The sequence below is a fragment of the Lepidochelys kempii genome, chromosome 4 (assembly GCF_965140265.1).
Source record: "Lepidochelys kempii isolate rLepKem1 chromosome 4, rLepKem1.hap2, whole genome shotgun sequence".
Taxonomy (NCBI): Eukaryota; Metazoa; Chordata; order Testudines; family Cheloniidae; genus Lepidochelys; species Lepidochelys kempii.
This window is the reverse complement of record NC_133259.1, coordinates 122,068,580-122,088,758: the sequence shown is the minus strand read 5'-3', so window position 1 is coordinate 122,088,758 and position 20,179 is coordinate 122,068,580. Positions and strand designations below refer to the sequence as shown.

Below are 20,179 nucleotides of genomic sequence, written 5' to 3'. Positions count from 1 at the left end.
TGGTACAGCAGCTTTTTGTTTATTTGGGGGGGAGGGGAAAGGGAGGAGAGTAAGAAGCTCTAGACACTCAGGACCAGATCCTGATCTCACTTACACCAGTTTTACACCATCACTGACTTTTGTCATGTTACTCCTCATTTACTAGTGTGAGAGGCCCAGCTTTGAATCTCCTTTACACTGACAACAGCCAAAATACGTGTACCTGAATGACTTTGCCTTCCTAAAACAGTGAGTATGGTTTGGGTACCTACTGAGTATATAATAGGTCTTCCACCCTGATTAATACACCTAGAACTATATCACCAGGCTGCAACATTAGAGTCTAAAGACGAACCAAGGTCTCTAGGATGATAGCATATGGTGCTAACACTAAGGGTATACTTGTCTCAAATAGCACTTTTCCACATTACTGGGCTCCAGTAACGTGAAAACAGAGAAACATAGTTTTGAAATAGGAAATGGAAAAAAAGAGGGGGACATTCTCTTCTATTGTGAAGTATTTATATTCATTACACAAAGAGCAGACAACGTCCAGCCATCAATAGCACATTGCTATTTGGGTCCTTTCTGTAGAATATTTACAGTAAGATTCATGGTTGCAGTGTCTAATACATATTTTTCTTGGTTTCATGAATATCACTTAAAAATTTCTTTCACCATTGACGTTCATAAAACGAATGCTGCATTTACACAATGAACACTGTCATGCTGATGGAGGGCGGAAGTGTAATCAGGTGCTAGCTACCAGGGACTGAGACTGATATAATCAAAATAGTGTGACCAAAGCCACAAGGTGCCCATTGTATATACATGATTTTTTTTAAAAAATATATTATTGAAGCCTATAGAGACCATGCTCTGTAGTGCAACTTTATAAAATGGCTTTTAAGTGAGAAAAAATGTGACCACAATAAACAGAAGTACAAAAAATTGTTTTAATATTATTCAGCCATAAAGTATTTATTCTCTCTGCAAGCCTTTTTCAATATAATCACTGGGGCCTCTCCCTCAGCCACCCAGAGCCTCTGAAAGCAGCCTGTTTGACAATCAATATGTCCATCTCAATTTGTATAAAACAGGAGGGACTTCAAGAAAAGTTAGAGAATTTATTTAGAAACTCAGTTTTTGGCCTTCTGATATCATCACCCCATACTTTTGCCAGACCAACTTAGCTATTTAACAACTTCTAGACTGGATGACTATGAAAGTGTGTTTATCTACTTGCCTAACTCTAGTAAGTATAATACTACTTTTAAAAGGATCATAGTCAAGTATAGGGTTTGAATTGGGCTGCTATGCAGTAGTCTGGTACTGTTCCTCTCACAAGCTATCTTGTTCTCCAGAATCTTAGCTTTAGTTTATTTTTAAGAAGTCTTTACCCATATGTTTCAGAAGAAGACCTTGAAATGTAAACTGAATGCAAAGTGATTCAGCAATGTCTGCCCGAGTCTGTAGAGATCTTGAAATGAAGCTCTGAAAGGCATGAACTACTCCACTTATTTCAATGGCCAGCTATGATATTGCTACTGAGAGCAGCCTCTCATTTTGGTGTTTCAAGTGGGCAAAGCTTATTTTGTGGACAAGTTTAAAAGCCTACCACTACCTTGTTCCTGTCCCAGTTTGATTTTTGTCAATTACACCAAAATGTAACCTATCTCAAAATATGTATTACCTGTTACTACATATCTTAGACATCATAAAATTACCCACTCGTTTTCCTGAAATAATGTTGTCCTCTAGAACTTACAAAAATAATATAGCTTGTGTACTATATAGATATAGAATTTATTGGGCTCTACTGTTGCTTAACCATTCAACAGATAAAATACAAATTGCTTAATAAGTCACCAGGCTCTTCAGATGTATTACTGGTGACATCATATAAGATCCTGAAATAAAGACAAGAAAAAAACCTGGATCAGACCTACATGCCTTTTGTAGGGTAACAGTTACCAGGCTAACTGCACCTATCATTCCTCCTGGTCTCTGAGTGCACCCCCCCCCTCAGGTTTTTCCCTTTTCCAGGGTAGAATCATGTGATTCTCCCACTCTCAGACCAGGCTTTGTGGATCAACCATGATTGCCACTAGTGACCAGACAAGCCATGGACAGCCCTTGGCAACTGACACTCTCCCCCCACTCCCATTTCCTGTTCAGAGGGACTTTTTAAGTGTTTAGTATCCTTTGGATCTCTTGGCTCCCAGTCCTGGCAAAACAAGGCTTGCACCTTAGTTGGAAGCAGGATATATGATCCTTGAAACTAATAGTTTTCCTCATTGTCTTTCAAGTGTGTGCTGGGGTGTTTTTCCTCAGTCATTGTATTGTGTTCCTGCTTATTCTTCAAATAGCTCGCTATTAAGCTGGATCAATACATTCATACAGGAAAGACTAATAAATCAAAATAACTATATAATAACTTCCTCACTGACCATGTCACATACTACACATATAAAATTAATATAGTTCAGTATTCTTAGATTATTACATAGACGCTTCACATCTAGGTAATATACTTGGACTTCTATACCAGCATATGACTTGGTACTGCATGTGATTTTGATTTAAAAACTAGAATGTTATAGAATTAACATGGCACACATTAAATCATTGGTTCCCAAACTGGGGGGCACGCCCCCCTGGGGGGGCGTGAAGAAATTCCAAGGGAGGGCGTGAGGCTACCCGGCCCTTGAGCTCCTGGCAGGGGAGGCTAGCCCCTGGCCCCTCCCCCTCCTCTCCTCTCCACCCTCTCCCGCAGCCACGCCGCCGTGCAGGCAGTGCGGCTTGTGCCCGCCCACCTCCCAGGCTTTCCAATAAGCCAGTCCTGCCGCTCTGAGTGGACTGGTAAGAGGGCAGGAAGCGGGGAGTTTGGATAAGGGGCAGGAGGTCCCAGGGGGGCAGTCAGGGGACAAGGAGCAGTTGGATGGGGCGGAGGTTCTGGGGGGGTGGTCAGGAGATAGGGGGAATTGGATAGGCATGGGAGTCCCGGGGGGCCTGTCAGGGGGTAGGGGTGTGGATAGGGGTTGAGGCAGTCAGGAGACAGGGAGCAGGGAGGGTTGGATAGGGGGTGGGGTTCCAGGGGGGCAGGGGGCCCGTGAGGGGACGGTCAGGGACAAGGATCAGGGGGTGTTGGATGATGGTAAAGGAGAGATGGGGGCCATGAGGGTTTCTCAAAAATTAAAAAGGCGGTGTGATGCAGAAAAGTTTCAGAACCACTGCACTAAATGGATTAGAAACAGCCTAACTGATAGGTCTCAAAATGTAATCATAAATGAAGAATCATCACTGAGCTGGTGTGTTTTTAGTGGGTATTTAATGTTTTTAATCAATGCCCTGGAAGAAAACATAATATTACCAATAAAGTTTGCAGATGACACAAAAATTAGGGTTAGTAGTAAATAATGAAAAGGACAGGTTACTGATACAGAACAATCTGGATCTCTTGGTAAGCTGAGCGTATGCAAACAACATGCATTTTAATTCAGCTAACAGTAAGTGTATAAATCTAGGAACAAAGACTATAGGCCACACTTACATGATAGGGGACTCTATCCTCGGAAGCAGTGAGTTTGAAATATATTTGGGTGGACACAGTGGACAATCATTGAATATGAGCTCCCAGCGCAATGCTGTGGCAAAAAGGGATAATGCAATCCTTGGATGCATAAACAGGAGAATCTCGAGTAGGAGTAGAGAGGTTATTTTATCTCTGTATTTGGCACTGATGCAACTATTGCGGCAATACTGTGTCCAGTTCTGGTGTCCACAGTTCAAGAAGGATGTTGATAAATTGGAGAGGATTCAGAAAAGAGCCACAAGAATGATTAAAGGATTAGAAAACATCTCTGTTAGCAGTAGACTCAAGGAGCTCAATCTATTTAGTTTAACAAAAAGAAGGCGAAGGGGTGACTTTATAAACAGGCTATAAATACCTGGAAACAAATATTTAGCTCTTTGATCTAGATATAGATTTGACATAGAGACAGGTATAAAATGATCCAATGACTGGAAGTTTAAGTTAGACAAATTCAGACTGAAAATAAAGTGTAAATTGTTAACAGAAGTAATTACCCACTGGAACAATTTATCAAGGGTTGTGGTAATTTCTCCATCATTGGCAATATTTAAATAAAGATTGGATGTTTTTTCTAAAAGATATGGTGTAGGAATTATTTTGGGGAAGTTCTATGGTCTGTATTATACAGGAAGTCAGATTCAATCATCACAATCGTCCCTTCTGTCCTTGGAATCTATGAATCTGCCACAGTGTATAGCACACAAGAAAAAAAAACTTTTTACTTTACAAAGGAAAAAAAATCAATTCAAGCTTCTAAACAGCATACTTTATTTAGCCTTAAGCCATCATATTGTTTCTCAAACTTAGTCATTCCTTTTCTTTATGATTTATTTTTATATAGAGACGGTTAATTTCCTCAGTCTCTTGGCAACAGTAACAAACTATGATAATGTCAAACCATCTTTTTTGAGATGGGACGACCACATCTGCATGCAGTATTCAAGATGTGGGTGTACCATGGATTTATATTTAGGCAATATGATATTTTCTGTCTTATTTATCTATCCCTTTCTTAATGATTCCCAACATTCTGTTTACTTTTTGACTGCCGCTGCACATTGAGAGGATGTTTTCAGAGAACTATCCACAATGACTCCAAGATCTCTTTCTTAAGTGGTAACAGCTAATTTAGACCCCATCATTTTATATGTATAGTTGGGATTATGTTTTCCAATGTACTTTACTTTGCATTTATCAACATTGAATTTCATCTGTCATTTTTTTGCCCAGTCACCCAGTTCTGAGAAATCCTTTGGTAGCTCTTAGCAGTCTGCCTGGGACTTAACTATCTTGAGTAGTTTTGTATCTGCAAATTTTGTCACCTCACTGTTTACCCCTTTTTCCAGATCATTTAGGAATATGTTGAATAGGACTGACGCAGTACAAACCCCTGGGGGACACCACTATTTAACTCTCTCCATCCTGAAAACTGATAATTTATTCCTACCCTTTGTTTCCTATCTTTTAACCAGTTACCAATCCATGAGAGGACCTTCCCTCTTATCCTATGACTGCTTACTTTGCTTAATAGCCTTTGGTGAAGGAACTTGTCAAAGGCTTTCTGAAAATCTAAGTACACTATATCCACTGGATCCCCCTTGTCCACATGCTTGTTTACCCTCAAAGAATTCTAGTAGATTGGTAAGGCATGATTTCCCTTTACAAAAACCATGTAGGCTATTCCCCAACAAATTACGTTCATCTACGTGTCTGACAATTTTGTTCTTTACTATAGACCTGTTTGCCCAGTACTGAAGTCAGGCTTACCGGCCTGTAATTGCCGGGGTCATCTCTGAAGCCCTTTTTAAAAATTGGTGTCACATTAGATCTTTTCTCCAGTTATTTGGTACAGAAGCTGGTTTAAATGTTCATGCAAAATCATTTTTGCATTGGCGTTGAGATTTCTTCATCACAGGTCCCAAAGGGATCTGTTCTTTCCCTAATGATACTCAGTATATGTATCAATGATCTGGAAGAAAAATTCATTGCTGGTAAAGTTTGCAGATGACAAACATTGGCGGAGGGGTTAACAACGACAAAGATTTTAAAACTCTTGTAATAATTTTGTAATGATTTTATTGGGACAGGCTGTTATAATTTAAGATGTTAAACATTTCTCCAGTTAAACAGCAAATGGCTGGTCCACATATTCCTGGAGAGGAGACAAGGGCTAAATATTGTTAAACAGAGAAATAATGGGATTTAAGATTCTTAATATTTACTAATTAGCCTATTTTAAGACAATTCCTTAAATGGCTTCTTCTAAGTAACTGATTTAAATATTTTCTTTGATTTCATAGGATTGAGTGAAGATTGCTTACCTTGCCCATCTATAAATTATTATCCCTGATAATCAAATTCTTGAGTCTATTTACAAAGTCTTCATTTTCTAATGATATACTACGACTTGCAGGGCTGGCTCCAGGCACCAGCGAAGGAAGCAGGTGCCTGGGGCGGCCAATAGAAAGAGGCAGCACTCTGTGCGTTACTGGGGCGGCACATCCACGTCTTCAGCAGCAATTCGGCAGCGAGTTCTTCATTCCCTCTCTACCTCTTCGGCGGCAGCTCAATGGGGTTTTTCTTTTTTCTTTTTTTTTCGCCACTTGGGGCAGCAAAAAAGCTGGAGCCGGCCCTGATGACTGGACTCACCAAAATTTTGGGAAATAATACCTTGGTTTTAACTTACCAAGGATAAAGCACCCCAGAGGCAGTTCACCCTCAAGGGTATAATCTCTGTTAAAAATGCTCTAAAGAGACAGACATACAGAATCAATTGTAACAAAAGTAACTAGTTTATCATTTGTGTTCTGTTCTGTGTTATATCTAATGTGTATTTTTTTTTTACTTCCTTTAAGAATAAAATAGCTCTGGTTAATAATTATGATGATTTTGCTTAGGTTTAATCATGGTGTCCCCTAAAGTATGTAAAAGAACCTCTTTGATTAAATAGTAGAAGTCACATCCTTGAGTTGGCAAAAATAGAAACAATTAACAAGAGACAGCACACCATATTCTCTATATATGTATATCTATATATGTTATATTGTTTCTCTAGACTGAATAATTTTAGGGATCAAATTATTTGGTGCTCAATAACAGTACAAGTTAACCTTTTTCACACCACAGACCCTACTAGAAAGATGCCTACTGGATTATTTATGTTACATCACCCAGTTTTTAATCCATTTAACATGTGTTAGTTGATGTTGTGTTGTAATAGCTTTTTAATCTGAATGTCATGGCAACGATTAGAATCTATGCCAAGAATGCTGATGGACAATGGGGCAAAACTTGTTTATTGTCGCATATCTCACCTGCAGAAGTCCAACTCCATTTTAAGGCTTCTTGTGACAGAACAGAACAGAACAGAACAGAACAGAATGAAACCCTGGATGCATCTACACAAAATATTAGCACTAGACACAGCCATCAATGGTGCAGCAGCAGTAAACTGCTCGGGTAGACATAGGTCTTTACAATGGTGTAACAGAAAGCTGCTCAGAGAGGGATTTTATCACATAGTAATGCCTGTGCCCTGTTGACAGTAACACTTACAGCATGGCTACCACCAGTGCAAGTGCACCATTGGCAGTTACTGTTTATACAGGTACTAACTTTTTTTTTTTAAAGGGGACAAAGCTTTATAGTGTACCTGTTTATATTAGTAGTATTATTGTAGGTCCTAGGAGCCCTACTCATGGACCAGGACCCTATGGTGCTAGGCACTGTATAAATACAGAAAAAAATGTTGACCCTGCTCCAAAGAACTCACAGTCTCAGTATAAGACAAGACACAACAGATGGAGGAGTGCAAGAAAACACAGAGACAATCTGGTCAGCATGATAGGCAGTAGTCTCAGAACACCAGCAGCCTGACTGTTAAGTTTTAAAACTTTGTTGTAGGCATCATGGAAAAGGAGAGTTTTGAGGAGGGCTTTTAAATGGAGGATAATGAGTTAGGTTTACGGATGCTTATAGGTTTAGGGGATCTGGGTCACACAGCAAATCCTATTCGCTTTGCCCCCTTTGTAAGGCGGGCCTTCCAGCTGGGGCCAGAGATTAGGTCAGACCCCAAAAGGGTAAGGATTTAGGTCATATCATCACCTCTGTTACATCCTCATTTCCTGTGATATTGAAGTAACGTGAGATTTCTGGTGACAACATCCTTACCTCATCCATCAATTTTCTTGACAAAAGCTAGGAGCAGTATACAACAGAGATTATACAGTGCTACCAAATACTAAAGAAATTTTGATGCTCCTTGTAGTTACTTTGGATAGCACTTTTTTAGAAAACATTCATAACTATAAATATTTCTATTGTAAAATTCATAGTACATTACTTGAGGATACTGCAGTTTTATAGTAATTTTGGTCACTATTTCCCCATAGTATCGATCTTATGTATTTATATAGCACCAATTACATATTACCTAAGCATCTTACCATCTTTAATGTAATTATCCTCAAAACAATCCTGTGAGGTAAGGAAATACTATTATCCCCATTTTACAGATGGGGAACCTGAGGCACAGAGATGCTAAGTAATTAGCACAAAGCCAACAGGAAGCCTCTGGAGGAGCAGGGAATTGAACCCAAGTCTCCTGAAACAGTTAAACACAACTCTAAATTTTAATCTAACTCTGAGAATGAGTTTCTTTAATGAATTCTATTCAATTAAAAATGAGCTTTCCAATATTTTAAAATGTAAATTCTCATTGAAAATTATAAATCTGATGTGAATATTTAACTATTAAACTATAAATACAATTGAAACTCTTCATACAAGGATCTCAATAGTTTATGACATCAAGTAATTTTATTTGAAAACTCTCTTTAAACAGAATTCCCCATGCTGTCATTCAAATTAATAGGAGTTAACACAGAGTATTTTCAAAACATCTTTTCATTTGGATTCAATTACATTTGGATTCAGTTACTGTCTTATTACAGGACTTCTTCAATAAGGAGATCTAAGACTGAGTGTTATTTGATTATTAAGAATATGCACCACATGCTCTCTTTCATTAGAGCAGAAATTCAGAGAAACACAATGAGATTCTAAACTCAAAATTCAGGATTCCATATACGTGAGAAATCTTCTTACTGCACATATGTCCACAAGTAAATGTTTTTTAAAGGAAACACACAAAGCATTCTGCAATACTGAGATCACAATGCTGTTAAAAAAAAATTTACTGCAAGATTTGGATAGATCAGGATTTAAAACTTGACCACATAATTACTTTACACAATGTAAGGCAAACCACAACAGCAGTTATACAATAATTATACAAGACCAGCTCAACTGTATTTAACTCTTGGGATTTCTGTTAAAATGGTTTTGATAGTACAATTTTACTCCAAACCTATTAAACATGCAATATGTATTACCCCTACGAATTAGCCAAACTGATCTGTTTCAGAGTAGCAGCCGTGTTAGTCTGTAACCTCAAAAAGAAAAGGAGTACTTGTGGCACCTTAGAGACTAATAAATTTATTTGAGCATAAGCTTTCGTGAGCTACAGCTCACTTCATCGGATGCATGCAGTGGAAAATACAGTGGGGAGATTTATATACACCGAGAACATGAAACAATGGGTGTTACCATACACACTGTAACAAGAGTGATCAGGAAAGGTGAGCTATTACCAGCAGGAGATTGGGGCGGGGAGAGAAACCTTTTGTAGTGATAATCAAGGTGGGCCATTTCCAGCAGTTGACAAGAACCTCTGGAGGGGAGAATAAACATGGGGAAATAGTTTACTTTGTGTAATGACCATCCACTCCCAGTCTTTATTCAAGCCTAAGTTAATTGTATCCAGTTTGCAAATTAATTCCAATTCAGCAGTCTCTCGTTTGAGTCTGGTTTTGAAGTCTTTTTGTTGTAATATTGCGACTTTTAGGTCAGAGATCGAGTGACCAGAGAGATTGAAGTGTTCTCCGACTGGTTTTTGAATGTTATAATTCTTGACATCTGATTTGTGTCCATTTATTCTTTTACGTAGAGACCGTCCAGTTTGACCAATGTACATGGCAGAGGGGCATTGCTGGCACATGATGGCATATATCACATTGGTAGATGTGCAGGTGAACGAGCCTCTGATAGTGTGGCTGATGTGATTAGGCCCTATGATGGTGTCCCCTGAATAGATATGTGGGCACAGTTGGCAACGGGCTTTGTTGCAAGGATAGGTTAGTGGTTCTGTTGTGTGGTGTGTGGTTGCTGGTGAGTATTTGCTTCAGGTTGGGGGCTGTCTGTAAGCAAGGACTGGCCTGTCTCCCAAGATCTGTGAGTGATGGGTCGTCCTTCAGGATAGGTTGTAGATCCTTGATGATGCGTTGGAGAGGTTTTAGGTGGGGGCTGAAGGTGATGGCGAGTGGCGTTCTGTTATTTTCTTTGTTGGGCCTGTCCTGTAGTAGGTGACTTCTGGGTACTCTTCTGGCTCTGTCAATCTGTTTCTTCAGTTCAGCAGGAGGGTATTGTAGTTGTAAGAATGCTTGATAGAGATCTTGTAGGTGTTTGTCTCTGTCTGAGGGTTTGGAGCAAATGCGGTTGTATCGTAGAGCTTGGCTGTAGACAATGGATCGTGTGGTGTGGTCTGGCTGAAACTGGATGCATGTAGGTAGGCATAGCAGTCAGTAGGTTTCCGGTATAGGGTGGTGTTTATGTAACCATCGCTTATTAGCACTGTAGTATCCAGGAAGTGGATCTCTTGTGTGGACTGGTCCAGGCTGAGGTTGATGTTGGGATGGAAATTGTTGAAATCATGGTGGAATTCCTCAGGGGCTTCTTCTCCATGGGTCCAGATGATGAAGATGTCATCAATGTAGCGCAAGTAGAGTAGGGGCATTAGGGGATGAGAGTTGAGGAAGCGTTGTTCTAAGTCAGCCATAAAAATGTTGGCATACTGTGGGGCCATGCGGGTACCCATAGCAGTGCCGCTGATTTGAAGGTATACATTGTCCCCAAATGTGAAATAGTTATGGGTGAGGACAAAGTCACAATGTTCAGCCACCAGGTTTGCCATGACATTATCGGGGATAATGTTCCTGATGGCTTGAAGTCCATCTTTGTGTGGAATGTTGGTGTAGAGGGCTTCTAAATCCATAGTGGCTAGGATGGTGTTTTCAGGAAGATCACCGATGGATTGTAGTTTCCTCAGGAAGTCAGTGGTGTCTCGAAGATAGCTGGGAGTGCTGGTAGCGTAGGGCCTGGGGAGGGAGTCTACACTTACATCTGAATGGGTTGAGGGTAATGTGCAACAGTGAACTATTTTTTAACTTTGTTTTTTTAAAACAGATTTCTACATCTTTTATTTCTTTTCAGAGAACTAAATTACTCAAAACTGACTTATCTTTTAATCAGTTGTTATAAAGTCAGCTGAGACATTCATAAAACCAAACTTTATCAGGGGACATTTTCCTCTCAAACTCTGTTTAGCTACTGACAACCGATTCTGTACTGTTTCTTCTCTGAGCCATTACCATAACAAAATTTTGTGACATCTAGAGTCAAGGCAACCCATCTGCTAATACGTGGGTAGCTAGTATCTTTGACAGGCTAATTTTTATCAAGGGCAGCAAGAAAAATGATCTTGCTAACATCATATATATCATAAGATTGCTCAGCTTGTGCTTTTCATTATTCTTCCTGGATTGTATTTGAGGGAAATTGAATTGTTACATTAATACATCTCACTGTTTTGTCAACAATAGTTGTGACACTAAGTTTAAACCTGAAAGCATTATCATGTAAAGGGAATAATTTCATGGAGAACACGTTAATCAATGTACCTGGAAAATATGACAAATCGAGAATGAGTTGAAAAATAAACAGGAATTTCAACTTTAATTTGTGTGCTTAAAAATATGAGGCAGAGATTGAAATACACATCCCTAGTTATTATTATTAAAAACTGGTAAACCTTTGGGATAGGCTCATAAAAAAAATTCCAATAATTTAATATACTGTTTCAGTTTTATAATTCTTTTTAAACAGTATGCTAAAAAGAAACCAATGCAATGCTTATAAAAGAAGAGAAATTTTACAAATGGTAAACCATCATGTGTTTAGTGTAAGGGTTTTCATGTCTGTTACTACTCTAAATACAGAAATTGCACAGTTTTGTTATATGCCATATCATGTGACAGAGAAATGGCACTGAAAGGGTTTTGTTCTTTTGTGGAATTGGGAACGGAGTGAGTAGGGATGGGGTTTCGAGGAAAAAATGGTTACCCACCTTTTTTGTAACTGTTCTTCAAGATGTGGTGCTCATGTCCATTCCATTCTAAGTTATGTGCGCCCATCAGAGATTTTTTCATTAGTGGTATCCGTAGGGCCAGCTGTGGTGCCCCCTTGATTGCTGCGCTGATGAGTCGGGTATATCAGGTGCCACCGGCCCTACGCCCCCTCAGTTCCTTCTTGCTGACAAGATCAACAGAGGGGCAGGAGAGCAGGTAATGGAATGGACATGAGCAACACATCTCAAAGAACAACAGTTACAAAAAAAAGATGGGTAACCATTTTTCTTCGAGTGCTTGCTCATGTTGATTCCAATCTAGGTGACTCACAAGCAGTATCAATGGAGGCAGAATCAGGGTTCACGGTCTTGAGGCTTGCAGCACTGCTCTGCCAAAGCCAGAGTCATCTCAAGCTTGCTGGGTAAGCGCATAATCAGACGTGAACATGTAGACAGATGACCAGGTAGCAGTCCTAAAGAGCTTCTGGATTGATACCTGTGCCAGGAAGGGCACTGACAACACTTGTGCCCTAGTCAAGTGTGCCATCACGATCGCTGGCGGAGGCACTTTCACCAGCTCAAAGCAGTAGAGGATGCAGGCCGTGATCCAGGATGAAATCCTCTAAGCAGACAGTGGGCAACCTTTCATTCTGTCTGCCACCACAACGAACAACGTGTTGACTTACAGAACGTCTTTGTTCTCTCTATATAGAAGGCCAGCGCCCTCCTGATGTACACAGTGCGTAACCTGCGCTCCTCATCTGATGCATAAAGCTTTGGAAAGACAACAGGCAACCATGTCCTGGCCAGTATGAAACTAGGAAATGACCATGGGCACAAACACTCGGTGTGGTTACAGCTGGACCTTATCCTCGTAGAAGACTGTATAGGGTGGCTCTTAAATAAGCGCCCTGATCTCAGACACCCTGCATGCTGACGTTATTGCAACTAGGAATGAGACCTTCCAGGAGAGAAGCAGGAGAGATCAGGAAGCTAGAGGCTGAAAGGGAGACCCCATGAGCCTCGACTGTATGAAATTCAGGTCCCAGGATGGGACGAGATCCTGGCCGTGCAGGTAGAGACGCTCCAGATCTTTCAAAAACCATGCCATCATGTCGTGAGCGAAGATTGACCTGCCTTGGAACAGAGCACGGAAAGCAGAGATAGCGGTCAGGTGGACCTTGATAGATGACAGGGACAAACCTTGGAGTTTGAGGTGCAGCAGATAATCCATGATCTCCTGCAGCGGGACCTGCTCGGCCCAAATACACCATTCCGAGGCCCAGCATGTGAATCTCTTCCACTTGGCCAGGTAAGTCGCTCTGGTGGAGGGTTTCCTGCTACCCAGCAAGACCTGCTGGACACAGGCCAAGCATGCCCTTTTGTCCGCGCTTAGCCATGCAGTAGCCAAGCCGTCAAGTGCAGCACTGCCAGGTTCGGATGCAAATGGCTGCTGTGGTTGTGTGACATCAAATTTGGCCAGAGGGACAGCTGCAGTGTGGTGGTTACCGAAAGGCTTGGCAATCAGCCAAACCAATGCTGACGAGGCCAAGCAGGGGCTATTAGGATAACTCTAGCCCTGCCTTGCTTGATCTTCACAAGGACCCTGGAATCAATAGCACTGGCAGGAATCCATACTTCAGCACCCCCAACCATGAAATGAGAAAGGCATCTGACAGTGAGCCCCTGTCTATTCCCCAGATCGAACAGAACACCTGGCATTTTCTTCCCCACCTCTGGAAAATTATGCTGACCACCTACAGATAGAGCGACCACTCGTGGCGAGAGGAGAAAGTCCTGCTGAGGTGATGTTCCTGGTTCTAGGCAGGTGCGCGGCTATCAGGTGAATGGCATGCCACACACAGAAGTCCCAAAGGCAGAGAGCTTCTTGACAAAGGGCCAAAGACCTGGCATCGCCTTGCCTGTTGATATAATACATCGTGTCAATGTTGTCTGTCAGCACCTGCCCCAACCTTGCCCTTCAGGTGGGGCAAGAAAGCCTGGCAGGCCAGGCGAACCGCTCTGAGCTCCCTGACATTGATATGGAGGGTGAGATCGCCCCATAATCAGCGGTCCTAGGTGCTCAGCTCTCCCAGGTGGGCTCCCCAGCCCAGGTCCAAAGCATTGGAGACCAGGGCCAGCGACAGGGATGGGGTTGCGAAAGGGACTCTCTCCAACACTAACCTGGGGTCCAATCACCAATCCACGGACGACCTGATGTGGTCCAGCACCCTGGCTACCCGGTCCAGATCGTGCTTGTTGGGAATGTAGACGAACACCAGCCACACTTGCAGGGGCCGGAGATGAAGCCAAGCATGGCTGACCATGTATGTACACATGGTCATGTGGCCCAAAAGTCGGAGGCAGGTGTGAGTCATTGTGAGAAGGTGGTTCTTTACATGGGAGATCAGGTCAGGCCTGGCTTGAAAATGTGCTTCCGGAAGAAAGGCTCTGGCTCGCATGGAGTCGAGAACTGCCCCAATGAACTCTGTTTGCTGGACAGGCGTGAAGGTAGATTTTTTCTCAGTTATTAACAGGCTCAGGTCGCGGCAGGTGGAATGCACCATATCAAGGCTCTTCTGTGCTTGACCTGCCTTTGATGAGCCAGTCATTGAGATATAGGAAGACCTGGACACCTCGGCATCTCAGGAAAGCAGCCACTGGAGCCATATATTTTGTGAACACATTTGGGGCTGATGAAAGGCCAAAGGGCAGCCCCATGAATTGAAAATGGCACCCGCCCACTATGAAACAGAGGAAGCGTCTGTGGCCTGGGAAAATGGAAATAAGCATCCTTTAAGTTGCGGGCGGCGTATAAGTCTCCTGGATCCCAGGAGGGGATGATGGAGGGCAGGGAGACCATGAGAAACTTCAGCTTATTGAGACACTTGTTAAGGCAACACAGGTCCAGAATGGGTCTGAGGCCCTCTTTTGCCTTCGGAATTACGAAATAGCAGGAGTAGAACCCTTTTCCCTTCATGTCCCGAAGGACCTCCTCTACTGCCCCCAGGTGCAGGAGGTTCTCAACCTCTTGAACGAGGAGTTGCTTGTGAGAAAGGTCTCTGAAGGGGGACAGGGAAGGGGGGGGGGGGGAAGTAGGGGCAGCCAAATATTACAGGATATAACCCCAAGATACTATGTCCAGCACCCAGCGGTTTGAAGTGACTTGCAACAGGCCAAACGGTAGGGATGAAGATGGTCGAGGAAAGGACAAGGTGGATCAGGGAAAGTGACTGGGGCATCACTCTTGAGTGCACCTTCAAAATGAGAACTTCTTGCGCCCAGGATGCTTCACTGGGCTGGAACGTGCGGGAGGAAGGAAGGTGACGACTAAAACACATCTCCTTGCAGACCCCTGATGAGGCTGCCAAGGTCTTGGTGGTGGGGGCGGCCGGAACTGCTTCCATGCAGACTGCGGTGTATGCATGCCCAGCAAGCAAAGGGTGGCCTGAGAGTCCTTCAACCCGCAATTACAATGCCGGTGATCGAGGGCGAACCCCAGAGGATCTGGGCTGGGACTCCGGAGATCTGAGGTGTAGAGGAGGAAAGCGCTGCCTTGTCTTGGGGGATCGGTGGCACTCCACTGCCCCCTGAGGGGGTCTTAGCAGCTGGCTTGCCCTCACAGGGAGCCTTTGCCATTTCCTGTGGTACACGCAGTGATGGCTGCATGTGCGGAGGCCTCTGCTCTCTCAGCACCAGGGGAGCTTGGGAAGGAATCGATGCCATCAGGCGTTTGGGTCCCCTACCACTCCCAGGAGTTGGTGGTGGATCCTTTAAGGGGCTATGGTCCCCGACTGGGAAGGCACATACATGTGGCTCTAGAGTGGCTGGGCAGCCTCAACTGAGTCCTTTGCCTGATGTCCCATGGCTTCATTTTCTTTTGGGGCACCAGCGATGGGGAATGGTGCTGAGTGGAGCCCGGTGCCAGAAGGTGTGCTGCACACTGACGTCAAGGTACTAGGTGAGTCTTGGCAGGATGGTTCGGAAGCCAGACGAAGGGCAGCCTCTATGAGAAGAATGAATGAATAAATATCCCACAAATGAATATCCCACTCTGAGTCCTGGGTCAAAATTTTTTAAAAATTTGGCACTTGTCCTTCACATGTGATTTTCCCCAAGCACTTGAGGCAGCTGTTATGGGGGTCACTTACAGGCATAGGCCTGTTACAGTCCACGCAGGGCTTAAAACCCAGAGAGACTCTAACTTCTAACTACACTTAACTACTTAACACTAACTACTATAAACAAATTATTTACAAGGCCCTAAGGCTCAAAGTCAGAAGAGATTAAACCGCTAGCCCTTGTGATGCAAGGAAAGGAGCTCCGACTAACCACCACGGTCAGTAAGAAGGAACTGAGAGGGCGCAGGGCCGGAGGTGCCTGAAATACCACCACATAAGCGTGGCACTCAAGGGGGTGCCACAGCTGGCCCTATGGATATTGCTAAGGCTAAAACCTCCGAAGACAATGCACGTGGGTGCGCACAGACCTAGAATGGAATCGACATGAGCAAGCACTTGAATAAGAACATCTCATACAACCCTTATTCAGTCTTAGATGTAATATGCCTTTGCCTGATGTAAAGGCAAAGTCTTAGATGTAATATGCCTTTGCGTGGAGTGTTACTCCAAGTAGACCTGCCAATGATTTATCATGATGTTGGTACAGAGTTCTTAGTACATTTTGACAGGGTTACTTTCCTTGAGCCAAATCATAAGAGTTGACGATGCCATTCAATCTGTGAAACATACATGCACTCAAGAAACCTATCAGGATTCAGGACTTGATCCCCTCCATTTATAATGTTCCCAGTGAGTTACAGAATTTGTGGTTTTATATGTCAATATCTTTCCCAAATAATTTCCACACAGAGTTTTAGTGCATTTTACATTATTTACCCACAGTACATTACACAAAAGGCAAGTACTTGAAGTGGCAGTCGAGGTCATTAACAGACAGAACACATACTTGTTGAGCTACTGGTAGTGCTCTGTACTACTATGCAAGACTCCAAGAATCAAATTCGGGGAGGCTGCTGCTGCAGGGGCAGGGTAGGCAAGGGGGTAGAGAACTCTCCGTCCCTGCTTGCTGCCTGAAAGAACACAGATGATCCCCCAAGGACTCCCAAGGGAATGGTGAACTAGTGAGGGGCATTACGTTTAGGATGTTTTATTTTTGTGTACAATCTGTACTCTTCTGTGTTTTATCTGTTAAGTAAAGAGCATACAGACATTAGACTAGACAATGTGTGTGTGTGTGTGTTGACTGCTTCACAACTGCTGCGTGCCCCTGAGAGAATGAAACTGTAAACCAGACACTTCACACCTGTGGGGTGGAGTTCTTGGAGATGAGGGTGTTTAAATACCAGGGAGTCTGAGGGGTCAACACTATGCCAAGAAGGCCTAGGGAGCTGGACAGTGGGTTCCTACACTCGGGGGGTTCCAGATAGAAGGCCTGTGCCCTGAAAGTGTGCCTAGAGACCCTAAGATTGGGGTAGAGGCTGGACTCCATTCAGGCTCCAGGGCCTTGAAATATCCCAGGGATCCAAAGCACAGAAGCTTGGATTCCCCTCACAGTAGTCCTAGTGGAAGGTCAGTAAAGGGCACTTGCTAAGATCTGTGATAATAAGTACCTTGGCTAGATCTACATTATTCAGTTTATTCTTTAGAATATAAGTACAACAGGAGGTCAAGTTCAGGTGGGAAAAAAAAAACAGATTGAATTGATGCTAACCATCCATTCTTTCCCAGAATCTTCAATGAGATACTGAATAGGAATAAAATAGCACATTTTCAGAGATGAAACAGCTTGTGTGTTAATGTTTTAACAAATTTTAAAAGGGATGACCAATAGCAAATAATGTGCTTTAGTGTTATTATCTTTACTATAATAGGACAAAACCATAATTTCTATGCGAGCTGGCTGTATTTTAAAAGAATCCTTATTGTGGTTACAGGGACAAACCATCCCGATGTGTAGAAAGAATAGTAAATATGGCAGGCGATCAGCTTGGCTTGACAGTGAAATCCTTGCTGATCTTAAACACAAAAAAGAGGCTTACAAGAAGTGGAAGATTGGATAAATGACAGGGAGGAGTATAAAAATATTGTTCGGGCATGTAGGAGTGAAATCAGGAAGGCTAAATCACACCTGGAGTTGCAGCTTGCGAGAGATGTTAAGAGTAACAAGAAGGGTTTCTTCAGGTATGTTGGCAACAAGAACAAAGTCAAGGAAAATGTGGGCCCCTTACTGAAAGAGGGAGGCAACCTAGTGACAGAGGATGTGGAAAAAGCTAATGTACTCAATGCTTTTTTTGCCTCTGTCTTCAAGAACAAGGTCAGCTCCCAGACTCCTGCACTGGGCAGCACAGCATGGGGAGGAGGCAACCAGCCCTCTGTGGAGAAAGAAGTGGTTCGGAACTTTTTAGAAAGCTGGACGTGCACAAGTCCATGGGTCCAAGAGTGCTAAAGGAACAATCTAATTGCCTACTATGATGAGATAACTGATTCTGTGGATGAAGGGAAAGCAGTGGACTTGTTATTCCTTGACTTTAGCAAAGCTTTTGACACGGTCTCCCACAGTATTCTTGTCAGTAAGTTAAAGAAGTATGGGCTGGATGGATGCAATACAAGGTGGGTAGGAACTTGGCTAGATTGTCGGGCTCAACGGGTAGTGATCAATGGCTCCATGTCTAGTTGGCAGCCGGTATCTAGCGGAGTGCCCCATGGGTCGGTCCTGGGGCCGGTTTTGTTCAATATCTTCATAAATGATCTGGAGGATGGTGTGGATTGCACCCTCAGCAAGTTTGCAGATGACACTAAACTGGGAGGAGAGGTAGATACGCTGAAGGGTAGGGATAGGATACACAGGGACCTAGACAAATTGGAGGATTGGGCCAAAAGAAATCTGACGAGGTTCAACAAGGACAAGTGCAGAGTCCTGCACTTAGGACGGAAGAATCCCATGCACCGCTACAGACTAGGGACCGAGTGGCTAGGCAGCAGTTCTGCAGAAAAGGACCTAGGGATTACACTGGATGAGAAGCTGGATATGAGTCAACAGTGTGCCGTTGTTGCCAAGAAGGCCAATGGCATTTTGGGGTGTATAAGTAGGGGCATAGCCAGCAGATCGAGGGACGTGATCGTTCCCCTCTATTCGACATTGGTGAGGCCTCATCTGGAGTACTGTGTCCAGTTTTGGGCCCCACACTACAAGAAGGATGTGGAAAAACTGGAGAGAGTCCAGCGAAGGGCAACAAAAATGATTAGGGGTCTGGAACACATGACTTATGAGGAGAGACTGAGGGAACTGGGATTGTTTAGTCTGCGGAAGAGAAGAATGAGGGGGGATTTGATAGCTGCTTTCAACTACCTGAAAGGTGGATCCAAAGAGGATGGATCTAGACTATTCTCAGTGATAGCAGATGACAGGACAAGGAGTAATGGTCTCAAGTTGCAGTGGGGGAGATTTAGGTTGGATATTTTAGGAAAAACTTTTTCACTAAGAGGATGGTGAAACACTGGAATGCGTTACCTAGGGAGGTGGTGGAATCCCCTTCCTTAGAAGTTTTTAAGGTCAGGCTTGACAAAGCCCTGGCTGGGATGATTTAATTGGGGATTGGTCCTGCTCTGGGCAGGGGGTTGGACTAGATGACCTCCAGAGGTCCCTTCCAACTCTGATATTCTATGATTCTATGACTATTTTAAACAAAAACTGTGTTTTATGTTCTTATGACACCTCTGCCAGTTTTAGAACAGCTCTAAAAAACAATCCAACCCTTCGATCTAATATATTACAACAGCATTAAGAAATGACAGAGCCTGTTTTAGATGTCTTTCTGTGGCCAAATGCCTCAATCCATGAAAGGAGTATATTAATGGACTATTGAAGAACCAGTACCTGGAAGGTCTTAGTTTTGTTTAAAATGGTTCCTTAGATTTTATTTTTTATAACATATTAAGTTAACCTTCTGGAACACCAACAGATTCTGATCGTCATCGTCCAGGATCAAACCTGGGACCTCTGATGCTTAATGCACGAGCCAATACTGTGTGAACTAAAAGACACATCTCCCTTCCAAGACTGTAACAGGCGCAATAATCTCTAGCTGGTCTAGCTGCCACTAGAGGGGGACAGAGCGCCACACCAGGAAGGCATGGGTTAAACTTCCACTAAAATAAGTAAGCCACAATAGAAGAAGAGCAAAGAAAACTACTAAATACATGAACTTGACCATATTTTTCCTACTAAGCTATTCTGAAAATGTGTCAGTTTTCAATCCTGTTTCGTATTTGACATAGAACCACCTATATTTCTTATCCCTTCTCCTCCACAGCAAAAAGGTACTTTTTAAAAATGCCTTC

General features: G+C 42.9%; 1 protein-coding gene across 6 annotated transcripts in view; it reads right to left on the bottom strand.

Annotated features, from left to right (window-relative positions):
* Positions 1-20,179, bottom strand: part of ZFYVE28 (zinc finger FYVE-type containing 28) — a 309,168-nt gene that overhangs the window by 194,158 nt on the left and 94,831 nt on the right. For 3 of the 6 annotated variants that reach the window (XM_073342719.1, XM_073342721.1, XM_073342724.1), the window contains exon 1: positions 1,849-1,867. The exons of 2 other annotated variants lie outside the window; for them this stretch is intronic. The gene's annotated coding sequence lies outside the window, so the exon portion shown is untranslated. Of the gene's footprint in view, positions 1-1,848; positions 1,870-20,179 lie in introns of those variants that run through there. One more of the 6 variants, XM_073342726.1, reaches the window with a different exon arrangement.